Source organism: Triticum urartu, chromosome 5, assembly GCF_003073215.2.
Source record: "Triticum urartu cultivar G1812 chromosome 5, Tu2.1, whole genome shotgun sequence".
Lineage (NCBI taxonomy): Eukaryota > Viridiplantae > Streptophyta > Magnoliopsida > Poales > Poaceae > Triticum > Triticum urartu.
The window spans coordinates 53394366-53407683 of record NC_053026.1 but is presented as its reverse complement, the minus strand read 5'-3'; the positions used below and the strand labels follow the sequence as shown (position 1 = coordinate 53407683).

General features: G+C 45.5%; 1 pseudogene; it reads right to left on the bottom strand.

Annotated features, from left to right (window-relative positions):
* Positions 1–9083: 9083 nt before the first annotated feature.
* LOC125506770 overlaps positions 9084–13318 on the bottom strand; it is a 36454-nt pseudogene continuing 32219 nt past the window's right edge.

Here is a 13318-nt window from a genome sequence, read left to right as displayed (position 1 = left end):
CTGCGCTCAGCGCCTATGTATCATGCCTTGGGTGTGTGCGTGTGTTGTGGTGGTGTGCGTTGTACTGGGATGTGAGGATCATGCTTTATATATAAAGCGGGGCGAAAGCCTTTTTCGGTAACCATGAAGACAAAATGCACCACGAAATAAATATTTTTGAAGTATTTAAGTAATTTTTTTAATCCATTTCCAAATCAAGCCTCGTAGGAATTTAATTGGTAAAATCATATTTTGACTTTAAATTTTTTCCCAAAAAACAAAGTTGTGTAGTTTTATCTGGAATGGCGATGAAGATGCCCATGGGGGAGATGCCTCGTTAACTTTTTTCGATAAAGGGCGATTTTATTATCTCAAAATGTAGCATCAAGCGGATATAAATCATTATGTGTAACACCCAACCTCTGCATAATTAGGATGCACACGGACCAATATGAAAGTCTGACAAAAAATGATGAAAAACAACCGACAAATCGGCAACAGTAGAGCCCTATAGACCGACACTATGCCTATGTCGATGAAGGTGGTGGATCGATCGAAAGGTTATGTTGCCACCCATGTTGGGAAAAATCCACCGTAGCCACCTGATCCAATCGCATACACACCGCCTTGAACAGTGGTTGGTCCTCCGGTCATTGTAACATAGACCACGTACGTAGCAATTGCGTACACCGGAAAATAACCTGTAGAGAAGAAGCGTTTTTTTCATTAAAAACCAAATCATTTCTACATAGCCAAAGCGACCAAATTAAGGCATACGCTTCCACCCTTATTAGCGTTTTGAACCTATTTGAAATACCATCCAACCAATGACCAAAAATATTGACAGCACTTGTGGGCGGATACAAATTTGATGCTATTTAAATGACTGACTACGTAGAACGTGCAAACTTGCATTGGAAAAGGAGGTGTTTGATTGTCTCGTCATGAGTACAAAAACAACACTTCTTACTCCCTTGCCAGTTGCGCCGTGCGAGATTGTCTTTGGTTAACACAACTCCCATACGAAGATCACATGAAATTTTTCACCTCTAGTGGAATCTTGGACTTTCAACTTTTCTTATTATTACTCACTGATACCTCAGAACGTGTGAGCGTATGATACATAGAGTCCACAGTGAAAGACCCTGATGTAGTAAGGTTCTAGCGAAACATATCCCGGCCTTGCGTCAGGTTAATCAAATCCAGTTGGGATAAAAGATTATGCCATGACACAAGTCGGAGGCCAATCAAATTCCGTTTGAACGAAATATTCAACGGGGATGAACGAAATGCCTCGTTAACTAGAACAAAGTTTGCTCACCAAAGCAATGTGGTGACTTGGGAGTCAAGAACCTCACGTTCTTCAGTCGTGCCCTTCGGCTCAGATGGCTATGGTATGCCTGGGACAACAATCCTAGACCTTGGTCTGGATCCCTTCCTCCTTGTGATGCCACTGACAAGAGCCTTTTTGCCGCCTGCACCACAGTCACACTGGGTGATGGAAAGTTGACTCACTTCTGGATGCATAATTGGCTTGGCCATGGAGCACTCAAGGACACTATGCCAATTCTTTTCAAGCTGGACTAAGGACTAACTGACTCTCGCTGGATGCGTGGTCTACCCAGGATAAACACTGAGGATCAACTGGATGCCTTTGTCAAACTATGGATCGAGATTGATCGAGTGCACCTCTCGGAAAATGTTGATTCCATCCGATGGACGCTTACAAACCTCAAATGCTTACACCACTGCCTCTGCCTATTGTAAAAGTGGTTGAAGCGTATGCTTTCGCAGGGACGCGTTGCGCATTATTTATAGAATGTAGGTACAAGGGGCGGTAGCTTAGGTTGTTGGTGGACTGATCCTCAAGCTAAGATCTATACAAGATAGGGATCAATCCCAACTAACCTAAACCACCTAGAGTACAGCACACGCAACACAGCTATACGTGTACGTGGTTTATACATAACCACCATGTACACATTTACATCATCTAACACTCCCCCTCAATCATAACTTACCAAGTTGAGATTGCTCTTGAAATCTTCCAGTTTACGCCATGACAAGGCTTTGGTAAAGCCATCTGCAACTTGATCATTGGTGGGAATGAAACGAACGTCCAACAGCTTCTTGGCTACTCTTTCTCTCACGAAGTGATAGTCAACTTCGATATGTTTTGTCCTTGCATGAAATAGTGGGTTTGCTGAAAGGTAAGTGGCACCAATATTATCACACCAAAGACATGCAGCTGGTGAATGTGTCACACCTAATTCTTTTTGCAGAGTTTGAACCCATATAATTTCAGCTGTGGCATTTGCTAAAGCTTTGTATTCCGCTTCAGTACTGGACCTTGATACTATTGCTTGTTTGCGTGCACTCCAAGATATCAAGTTAGGTCCAAAGAAAACAGCAAAGCCACATGTGGACCTTCTGTCATCTGGACATCCTGCCCAATCTGCATCTGAAAAGGCACTTACCTATGTAGAACTTGACTTGGAAAATTTTAGTCCAGTGCTCATGGTTCCTCTGAGATATCTGAGAATTCTTTTTACTGCAGTCCAATGTTCAAGTGTAGGAGAGTGCAAGAATTGACATACTTTATTGACAGAGAAGGATATATCAGGCCTTGTTAAAGTCAAGTACTGCAATGCACCTACCACACTTCTATAATTTGTAGAATCATGAGCTCCCAAGATTTCACCGTTTTCCTTAGAGAGCTTTTCAGATGTGGACAGAGGCATATTTGACACTTTGCAATTCATCATACCAGCACATTTTAATACATTTGATACATATTTTTCTTGAGTTAGAAGTATACCATCCTTGACTTTCTTCACCTCTATGCCCAAGAAGTAATGCAAATCACCGAGATCCTTTAAGGCAAAATCCCTTCTGAGATCTTCCAACAATGTTGTAGTTCTCTCCTGTGAAGAGCTAGCCACAATAATGTCATCGACATACACAAGCATAAAGATGGTGATCTTGCCTTTGTGATAAAAGAATAATGAAGTGTCAGCCTTTGATGGTCTGAAGCCAAGCCTTTGAAGTTTTTCACTTAACCTAGAATACCATGCTCTAGGTGCTTGCTTCAACCCATACAAGGACTTATCAAGCTTACAAACATAGTGTTGCTCATTTTTCACCTCATACCCAGGAGGTTGTTGTAACGCCTCGGACACACCTGCCGGTGGTCGTTACTCCTGGTGGGATCTAGACTGTCCTCACAGATCAATACTAGTCTTTTCTGCGCACTTTGTCCTCACTCATGCGCACCCGGGAGCAACTTCCCGGTCGGTCACCCATCCTGACACTACTCCAAGCTGAACACGCTTAACTTTGGAGTTCTGTCCGAATGGGCTACCGGAAAAGAAGGAATTCCTTATTGATATGAGTAGTCTATCATTCCTAATAAGCCAGGCCATCACATACACCCCCACTCAGAGGAACCGACGTCCTCGTCGGGCCACAGGAACGTTCCCTCTTGGCACAAACGTCTGTGCTTCCAGTCTGGTACATGTGCCATGCCGGGTGCCACGACGGGTAACAAACGTCATGAACAACATGACCACGCACCTGTCCGCAACCATCCGTGTAACCGCGAGGGTCGGCTCTGATACCAACTTGTAACGCCCCGGACACACCCGCCGGTGTTCGTTACTCCTGGTGGGATCTAGACTGTCCCCACAGATCAATACTAGTCTTTTCTGCGCACTTTGTCCTCACTTATGCGCACCCGGGAGCAACTTCCCGGTCGGTCACCCATCCTGACACTACTCCAAGCTGAACACGCTTAACTTTGGAGTTCTGTCCGAATGGGCTACCGGAAAAGAAGGAATTCCTTATTGATATGAGTAGTCTATCATTCCTAATAAGCCAGGCCATCACAGTTGTCTCATATACACTTCTTCCTCTAGAACGCCATGAAGGAACGCATTCTGCACATCCAATTGACGAAGACTCCAACCTTTTGATACTACAATAGATAGAACAAGTCTGACAGTAGCAGCTTTAACAACTGGACTAAAGGTGTCCTCGTAGTAAATGCCATATCTTTGTTTAAAGCCTTTTGCAACTAGCCTGGCTTTGTATCTATCTATTTCTCCTGTAGCTTTTCTTTTAACTCTATAAACCCATTTGCAATCAATAATGTTTCTGCCCTTGGCCGGAGGAACTAAGTGCCAAGTTTTGTTTTTGATTAATGCACCATATTCCTCATCCATTGCATTTTTTCCATTTTTAACTTGCAAAGGCTTCATGTAGACTATTTGGTTCTTCTGTGGTAGCAAGACCAGCAAACTTAGTTTTACCATACCTGACCGTACCATCTGTACACACTTTGGGTTTTGCAATACCGTGCTGAGATCGTGTACGTCGAGTTTGTTCGGGTGCAGCAGCCGTTGGCGCAGTAGATCCCGCAGCTGGCACAGAAAATCCCACCGGATCTGTCACAGAAGAGCCAGGCGCGCCCGATCCGAGGCGGATCTCGACAGGATCAGCGGCAGACGCGCCAGGCGCGCCTGATCCGAGGCGGATCCCGACCGAATCAGCGGCAGAGGCGGCGGACCCAGAGATGTTGTCGAGGGGCCGCCGTTCCCCCGCGTCGATGCGCGGTGTAGAAGCCGCCACCTGGCGACTTGGAGGGGCAGCCGTATCGCCCCTGGACCCGCCTGATCCAGAGTGTGCTGTGGGGCTGCTTCCAGAGGGCCCGCAGTCAGCGTCAGCGGGCGGAGACAAGGGCGTGGACATGTCGCAGGCGCGCGTGAGCGGGTCGCTGTCGCGAGTGGAAGAGGTGCTGTCCCCACCTGTAGGCGCGGCGGTCGAGAGATTTTGCTCGGGATCGCCGCCTGCAGACCTGTCACTGCCAGCACTTGGATCCTCCTCGTGTTCCGCATCAGGCTGCTGCATAAAATCATGATGCACAACAGGATTTCCTCCAAAATTTATGGCAGGATTTGCATGAAAATTAACCGATGGATTAGCACTAATTTCATCCCCATGATCAAGAGGCTCATTGGTGACAGAGTTTTCAGGGAGAAGACGAACTTCTGACCTAAGGAGAGCACCGGCATTGGGGTTTAGTGAAGCAAAAGGAAACACGGTTTCGTCAAACACGACGTCACGAGATATGTAAACCCGTCCGGCGGCTACATCCAAGCACTTGAACCCTTTATGGAGATTGCTATAACCAAGAAAAACACAACGTTTGGAGAGGAATTCAAGCTTCTTAGAGTTGAATGGGCGGAGATTAGGCCAACAAGCGCACCCAAAGGTGCAGAGAGCATGATAGTTTGGTTTTTCTTGGAACAATCGTTCGAGAGGTGTTTCAAGATTTATCACCTTAATGGGAGTTCTATTGATAAGGTATGTGGCAGCTATAATGGCCTCATCCCAAAATTTTAATGGCATGGAGGCATGTGCTAATAGTGAAAGTCCAACTTCCACAAGATGCCGATGTTTCCTTTCGGCCGACCCATTTTGCTGGTGTGCGTGGGGGCAAGAGACGTGATGGGTGATGCCAATTTGCCGAAAGAAGGAGTTTAAACGCTCGTACTCACCACCCCAATCTGTTTGCATGGTGATGATTTTAGGATTAAAGCGTCGTTCAACAAGGGCTTGGAATTCATGAAATATTTTGAACACTTCAGACTCATGTTTAAGAATGTAAATCCAAGTGAACTTGCTGAAATCGTCGATGAAACTCACATAATAATTCTTTCTATTAATAGAATCTCGGGCAGGCCCCCATACATCAGAAAAAACTAGCTCTAAAGGAGCATTGGAAATACTAATGGAATTCGGATAGGGGAGTTGGTGACTTTTGCCTTTTTGGTAAGCATCACATATACTCTCTTTATTCAACTCACTATTTGAAAAGGAAATTTTATTCTTCCTAAGAACATGCTAAACGATTGTCGACGAAGGGTGACCTAATCGGCTGTGCCACCTCGATGGAGAGACCTTGGTGGCACCAAACGCCTGCCTGCCCGAGCTCAAAGGTGCAGATGAGAGGGGATAGAGGCCACCCCTACATCTGCCTTGGAGGAGGGTTTTCTTCGTTGCCTTGTCCTTGACAAAGAAATAGTGTGGATGAGTTTCAAGAAAGGCATGATTGTCATGTGATAAACGATGAGCAGAGATCAAGTTCTTGGTTACTTTAGGAACATGCAATATGTCTTTAAGATGAAGATTGCGAGTGGGGGTATGAATGTAGGCTTGAGCAACATGGCTAATTTTCATACCTGCGCCGTTGGGCATGTTCACTTGATCTTGGCCGGAGTACTTCTCCCTCATGGTGAGCTTGTCAAGCTCACTGGTGATGTGATCTGTAGCCCCTGTGTCGATGTACCAGTTGGTGTCGACCCCGTAGGAGCTGGTGTTGGTGTTGACAGCCGTTGCGCTCTTCTCCTTGGTGAACGCGATGTCGAAGCGGCGGTAGCACTCCATAGCGACGTGATTGGGCTTGGAGCAGATCTGACAGAAAACTTCAGGGAGATTGTTGCGGCCTCCTCCTTGGCCGCGACCTCCACAGCCTTGCCCACGGTCGCCGCCTCCACCTCTGCGGCCGCCGCCACGTCCACCCCCTCGTCCACCACGACCGCCGCCACGGGAGACGGCGTTGGCAGAGGAGTGAGAGGATTGGTGCCCGCCGTCGAACATGGCGAGCCTGTTCTCGAAGCCGACGAGGAGGGAGTAGAGCTCGTTCACCTTGATTGGCTCGGCCCTGGCGCACAGGGAGGAGACGAAGCCCATGTAATCGAAGTCGAGGCCGGCGAGGATGTATGACACCATGTCATCGTCGGTGAGGGGCTTCCCAACAGAAGCTAGCTCATCTCCGAGCGCCTTCATGCGGCCGATGTACTCGGCGATAGTCGAGGTGCCCTTCTTGGTGTTTGACAGGGCGATCCTTGTGTTCACCACATGCGCCTGAGTTTGGGAGATGAACATCTCCGTGATGGCAGTCCATGCTGCCGAGGCCGTGGTGCAGTAGGCGATCTAGATCATCACAGGAGATGAGACTGAATTGAACAGACTCAGAACCTGGGAATCCTTCGCCCTGGCGATCTCATACGCCGGATTGGGCACATCTGTTGGCTTGCCCTCCTTGTCCATGAGCTTGGCGCCGGCTCTTCTCTGTCGGAGTTGATGTAGGCGATGAGGTGAGCACCGTGGATGGCAGCAATCGCCTGAGCACGCCACACCAGGAAGTTTGAGCGATGGAGGCGATCGGCGATGGGGATGAGGGCTGGTGCAGTGGCGGCGGCGGTGGAGCTTGAGGCCATGGCTAGGGTTTTGGGATGTGCTAGAGGTTAGGCTCTGAATACCATGTAAAAGTGGTTGAAGCGTATGCTTTCGCAGGGACGCGTTGTGCGTTATTTATAGAATGTAGGTACAAGGGGCGGTAGCTTAGGTTGTTGGTGGATTGATCCTCAAGCTAAGATCTATACAAGATAGGGATCAATCCCAACTAACCTAAACCACCTAGAGTACAGCACACCCAACACAGCTATACGTGTACGTGGTTTATACATAACCACCACGTACACATTTACATCGTCTAACACCTATGACACTCATTTCATTGCTCACAGCCATAACCCAAGCTTACACAAAGTCTGAAAGCTTAAAACTGATGGAAAGGTATAGTTTTTCTTGTGGTTGCTCATATAAAATTGATTGCGAACGGTGGACAAACTCAGCACTCGCGGATGACCGCACAAGGCAACATGCGCTTTCTGATCAATCCATGGAAACCTCGACACACTCACGGATGGCCGTCTCAAAATAAATGTTTTAAACTTGCAGTATTATTTAATATATAAAAACATATTAAAATTAGGACGCCGTGTGGGTGTTAAGAGATCTGCCCACACATTTTGTGTGGTGTCTAAGAAGATCAACCCACACGTCTGTGGGCAAAACAAGTAATGCCCACGCGTTTTTTTCTCTCCCGGTCCTTCTCACACGCCTACGTGTGGGCAAAATAGATAACGCCCACACGCTCGTGCGTCAGGCCTTCTATCTCATGGTCCCGCACGCCCCGTGTGATAGTCACCACGTGCCCCACAGTTGACATGGTCTGGACCCTCTTCCATGTTTGTTTAACTACAGTTGTCATGTCGCTAAACTACAGTTGCCATGTCGGACAACTACAGTTGTCATGGTTGCTCAACTGCAGTTGCCATCTCAGGTCAAATGCCAGATGCCATTTTTGAACAACTGCCGTTGTTGCCATGTATGGTCTGGTTTATTATAGTTGCCATGATTTGAAAAACTTTAGGGATTGCCACCTACTAACACTAGGCAGTTGCCATGTATAGTCTGGTTTACTACAGTTGCCATGATTTGAAAACATTAGGGGTTGCCACCTACTAATACTAGGCAGTTGACGTGTAGCGCTACAAAGAGACATGGCAATTTAACATGTTCGGATAAAGAGAGAGTTGTCATCTGCTTACAAGCACACTAGGGCAGTTGCTATGTACCCTGCAAAACACATGGCAACTGTCATGTTCGGGTAAAAGAGAGAGTTGGCATCTACTTATAAGCACACTAGGGCAGTTGCTATATACCCTGCAAAACACATGGCAACTGACAGCTTTGGGTGTGGGAGAGAAGATGGATGTGTGGGCAAACTGATAAATGCGCACACACCAGCCCCTGTGTGTGAGTGAAAACTGACATGTGGGCGAACTGCTAAATGCCCACACACCGGTCCCTCCATGTTGTGAAAACGGATGTGTGGGCGACCGAATGAATGCCACACACCAGCCCAGTCCTACGTGGCATCACAAACATGCCAAGATTCGTGCAACCACAAACGGATATGAATCCACGCATATGAGCGAGATGCAAACGCCGATACGTGTGGACGTTAGTGTTTCCGTAAAATTTAGATACTTACTTTGGGACGAAGAGAGTACTATTTACCCCCTCTAAAAAAATACTATTTACTCGAAGAACCAATGAAGGCAGCATACTGTGTGTACGCGCGCGTCTTGCCTGGACAGTAGCGAGCCAGCTCTAGATCGAGCGGAGATCAAAATTCGATTTGCATTTCAAGCGGCAAGAAAAGGAGGTAAATCCAGGTGTTGTGTCGTGACACATCATCGGCCACTGACGCTGCTCGGGACCAACGTTCCAGAGCTTAAAGGAATAGTCGGCGGCCCATAGGTCACCACCGGCATCCTCACCGGGAGGGAGGGCAACGACGCTTCAAACCGCAGCACGTTCACGGCTTGTCTGATGGACAGCCGCATGCCACGGTCAGGGTGCGCGCACCACAACTCCATAACCATCACACGCTTCATCTTCACGCCATCGAACTCCCACTAGTAGAAAAAGGAGGATTTTGTTCAGGTCTGACCAGCCCATTAGTCCCGGTTCTTTCATGAACCGGGACCAATGAATGCATTCGTCCCGGTTCGTGAGCCCAGGGGGGCGGCCGGGGCCTTGTGGGCATTGGTCCCGATTCGTATGGACCCATTTGTCCCGGTTTCAGGCACGAACCGGAACCAATGGGCCTCGCTCCTGGCCCACAAACATTGGTCCCGGTTCTTGGCTCGAACCGGGACAGAAGGCCGGGCTTTAGTCCTAGTTCCAGTCATGAACTGGGACAAATGAGTTGCCTATATATATCCCGTCGCTGCAGTAGAGAACTCCACAGTGCTCTATTTTTTCTGGCCGGCGAGGAGAGGGCATTTGGGTGCTCTAGCTCACCTCCTATGCACACGAGGTGTTCGATGAAATGCCCAAGCCATGCTAGTTAAGCTTTCTCCTCTCGAAGCTCGACCTCCAAACTCCATTTTCCTCGAGATTTGTCTAGATTTAGCGTCTGTCACGTCCCGTCCCCGTCTTCACAGCCGTCGATCGCCCGCGCCGATCTCGTCGCCTGCACCACTGTGGTGAGCCTCTTATCTTCTTATGAAAGAAAAAAATTCTTACTTTAGATAGATACTTGTCTAATTTTCTTACTTTTATTATTGCTTGTGCTTATATAGTGCGATGGTTTTGGTATCCGCCCCCGTCGGCCCTCGTCCTGGCTATGATTAGGATGTGGTATATATTATCTTTTATAACTATTTGGTTCATTTATTGTTTATGACAATTATGCGCATCAAGTTGACATAGATTTTACTTATGTAGGAGGTAGTTGAACCGGAAATTCCAATCGACCCTATTGTTGAGAGGTTAAATTTAGTTGAAGAAGAAAACAATTACTTGAAGGAAAAAATAATAAAAAAATTGAGGAGGAGAAGATGATATTGGAGTTGCATGTTGCGAATGTCGTCGATGATCACAAGATCAAGATGGATGCAATGCGGTTGAAGATGAGAAAGATTAGAAAATATGCCATTCATACCGAGGCTTGGTATCATTATGCCGTTGGATCAATTTTTACCTTGGTTGTGATTATGATCACATTTATTGTTGCATTGAAAGGTTTCACATAGTTTCAATGTATGGTTTAACTAGATGCCTTGGAGAGCTATATGTTGTTTAATGAGAACTATGTATCTACTTTGTTTTTAATGTGATGATGAAGTTCTATTAATTTGGTCACTTATCTATCCATGTGAATCTGTAATGGTTTTCGACACACATAATGTGATGATGAACTTCTATTACTTTGGTCACTTATCTATCCATGTGGCTTTGAATGGTGCATTTTGAACACACAAAAAGTATGGATTTGAAATAAGTTCAAATAAATGAAATGCCTTTGTAACAAATGAGTTTTCGTCCGAAACTCTGATACTTCGAAACAGATTGTCCATTTTGTACACGAAGTGCATCCAGTTTTTGTCGTAACCCTCTCAAATTTTTAGTACATGATATGTGGGTGAAATGATGATACCATGACAACTTTCAACCTTTTTAGAGTTCATTTGCAGTGCTTTTCAATTTCAGGGTCATTCAGCTCAAAAAAATCAGTAAATGCATGAAAAATAACAAATGAAGTCAGAAAGGGTTGAAAATTGATGATGTGGCTTTGAATGATGCATTTTGAACACATAAAAAGTATGGAGTTCAAATAAGTTCAAAAAAATGAAATCCCTTTGTAACAGACGAGTTTCCGTATGAAACCCTTATACTTCAAAAGAGATTGTTTGTTTTGTACACGAAGTGCATCTAGTTTTTGTTGTAACTCTCTCAATTTTTATGCACATGCTATGTGGATGAAATGATGATACCATGCCAACTTTCAACATCTTCAGAGTTCATTTGGAATGCTTTTGAATTTCAGGGTCTTATAGCTCAAAAAAATCAGTAAATGCATGAAAAATAACAAATGAAGTCAGAAAGGGTTGAAAATTGATGATATGGCTTTGAATGGTGCATTTTGAACACACAAAAAGTCTAGAGTTGAAATAAGTTCAAATAAATGAAATCCCTTTGTAACAGATGAGTTTTCGTCCGAAACCCTGATACTTCGAAAGAGATTGTCCATTTTGTACACGAAGTTGATACGTCTCCATCGTATCTATAATTTTTGATTGTTCCATGCCAATATACTACAACTTTTATATACTTTTGGCAACTTTTTATACTATTTTTGGGACTAACATATTGATCCAGTGCCCAGTGCCAGTTCCTGTTTGTTGCATGTTTTTTGTTTCGCAGACTATCCATATCAAACAGAGTCCAAACGGGATAAAAACTAACGGAGATTTCTTTTGGAATATATATGATTTTTGGGAAGAATAATCCACGCGAGACGGTGCCTGAGGTGGCCACGAGGCAGGGGGCGCGCCCCTGACCCTCGCGGGCCACCCGTAAGGAGGTTGATGCCCTTCTTTCGCTGCAAGAAAGCTAATATCCGGATAGAGATCGTGTTAAAATTTCAGCCCAATCGGAGTTACGGATTTCCGGGAATATAAGAAACGGTGAAAGGGAAGAATCAGAGAACACATAAACAGAGAGAGGCAGAGAGACAGATCCAATCTCGGAGGGGCTCTCGCCCCTCCCATGCCATGGAGGCCAAGGACCAGAGGGGAAACCCTTCTCCCATCTAGGGAGGAGGTCAAGGAAGAAGAAGACGAAGGGCCCTCTCTCCCCCTCGCTTCCGTGGCACCGGAGTGCCACCGGGGGCCATCATCATCACCGCGATCTACACCGACACCTCCTCCATCTTCACCAACATCTCCATCACCTTCCCCCCTCTATCTAGAGCGGTCCACTCTCCCGCAACCCGCTGTACCCTCTACTTGAACATGGTGCTTTATGCTTCATATTATTATCCAATGATGTGTTGCCATCCTATGATGTCTAAGTAGATTTTCGCTGTCCTATAGGTGGTTGATGAATTGCTCTGATTGATTTAATTTGCTTGTGGTTATGTTGCTGTTCTTTGGTGCCCATCATATGATTGCGCGCGTGGATCACACCCTAGGGTTAGTTGTATGTTGATAGGACTACGTATTGAAGGGCAAGAGTGACAGAAGTTTCAACCTAGCATAGAAATTGATGCATACGGGATTGAAGGGGGACCAATATATCTTAATGCTATGGTTGGGTTTTACCTTAATGAACATTAGTAGTTGCGGATGCTTGCTAATAGTTCCAATCATAAGTGCATAGAATTCCAAGTCAGGGATGACATGCTAGCAGTGGCCTCTCCCACATAATACTTGCTATCGGTCTAGTAAAGTAGTCAATTGCTTAGGGGCAATTTCGCAACTCCTACCACCACTTTTCCACACTCGCTATATTTACTTTATTGTTTCTTTATATAAACAGCCCCTACCTTTTATTTACGTACTCTTTATTATCTGCAAACCTATCCAACAACACCTACAAAGTACTTCTAGTTTCATACTTGTTCTAGGTAAAGCGAACGTCAAGCGTGCGTAGAGTTGTATCGGTGGTCGATAGAACTTGAGGTAATATTTGTTCTACCTTTAGCTCCTCGTTGGGTTCGACACTCTTACTTATCGAAAACTGTTGCGATCCCCTATACTTGTGGGTTATCAAGACCTTTTTGTGGCGCCGTTGCCAGGGAGCAATAGCGTGGGGTGAATATTCTCGTGTGTGCTTGTTTGCTTTATCACTAAGTAATTTTTATTTGTTGTTCTTAGTTGTTCTCTATCTTTAGTTATGGATATGGAACATGAAATACCAAAAAAAATTAGGTGTACTTGCTACTCATGGAGATGGGGAACCTCCCAAAACCCTCGATGCTGGTAATGTGAAGAATATTATGTACTACTTTAATAATTCTGAGAAAACCCCATTCAATTATGTAATGGGAGTAACGTTGGATCAACGTGAATACTTTAGGGATTACCGCTTGACACAAAAAGGGAAACTATTATGGGATCAAATTCATATATTAAATTGG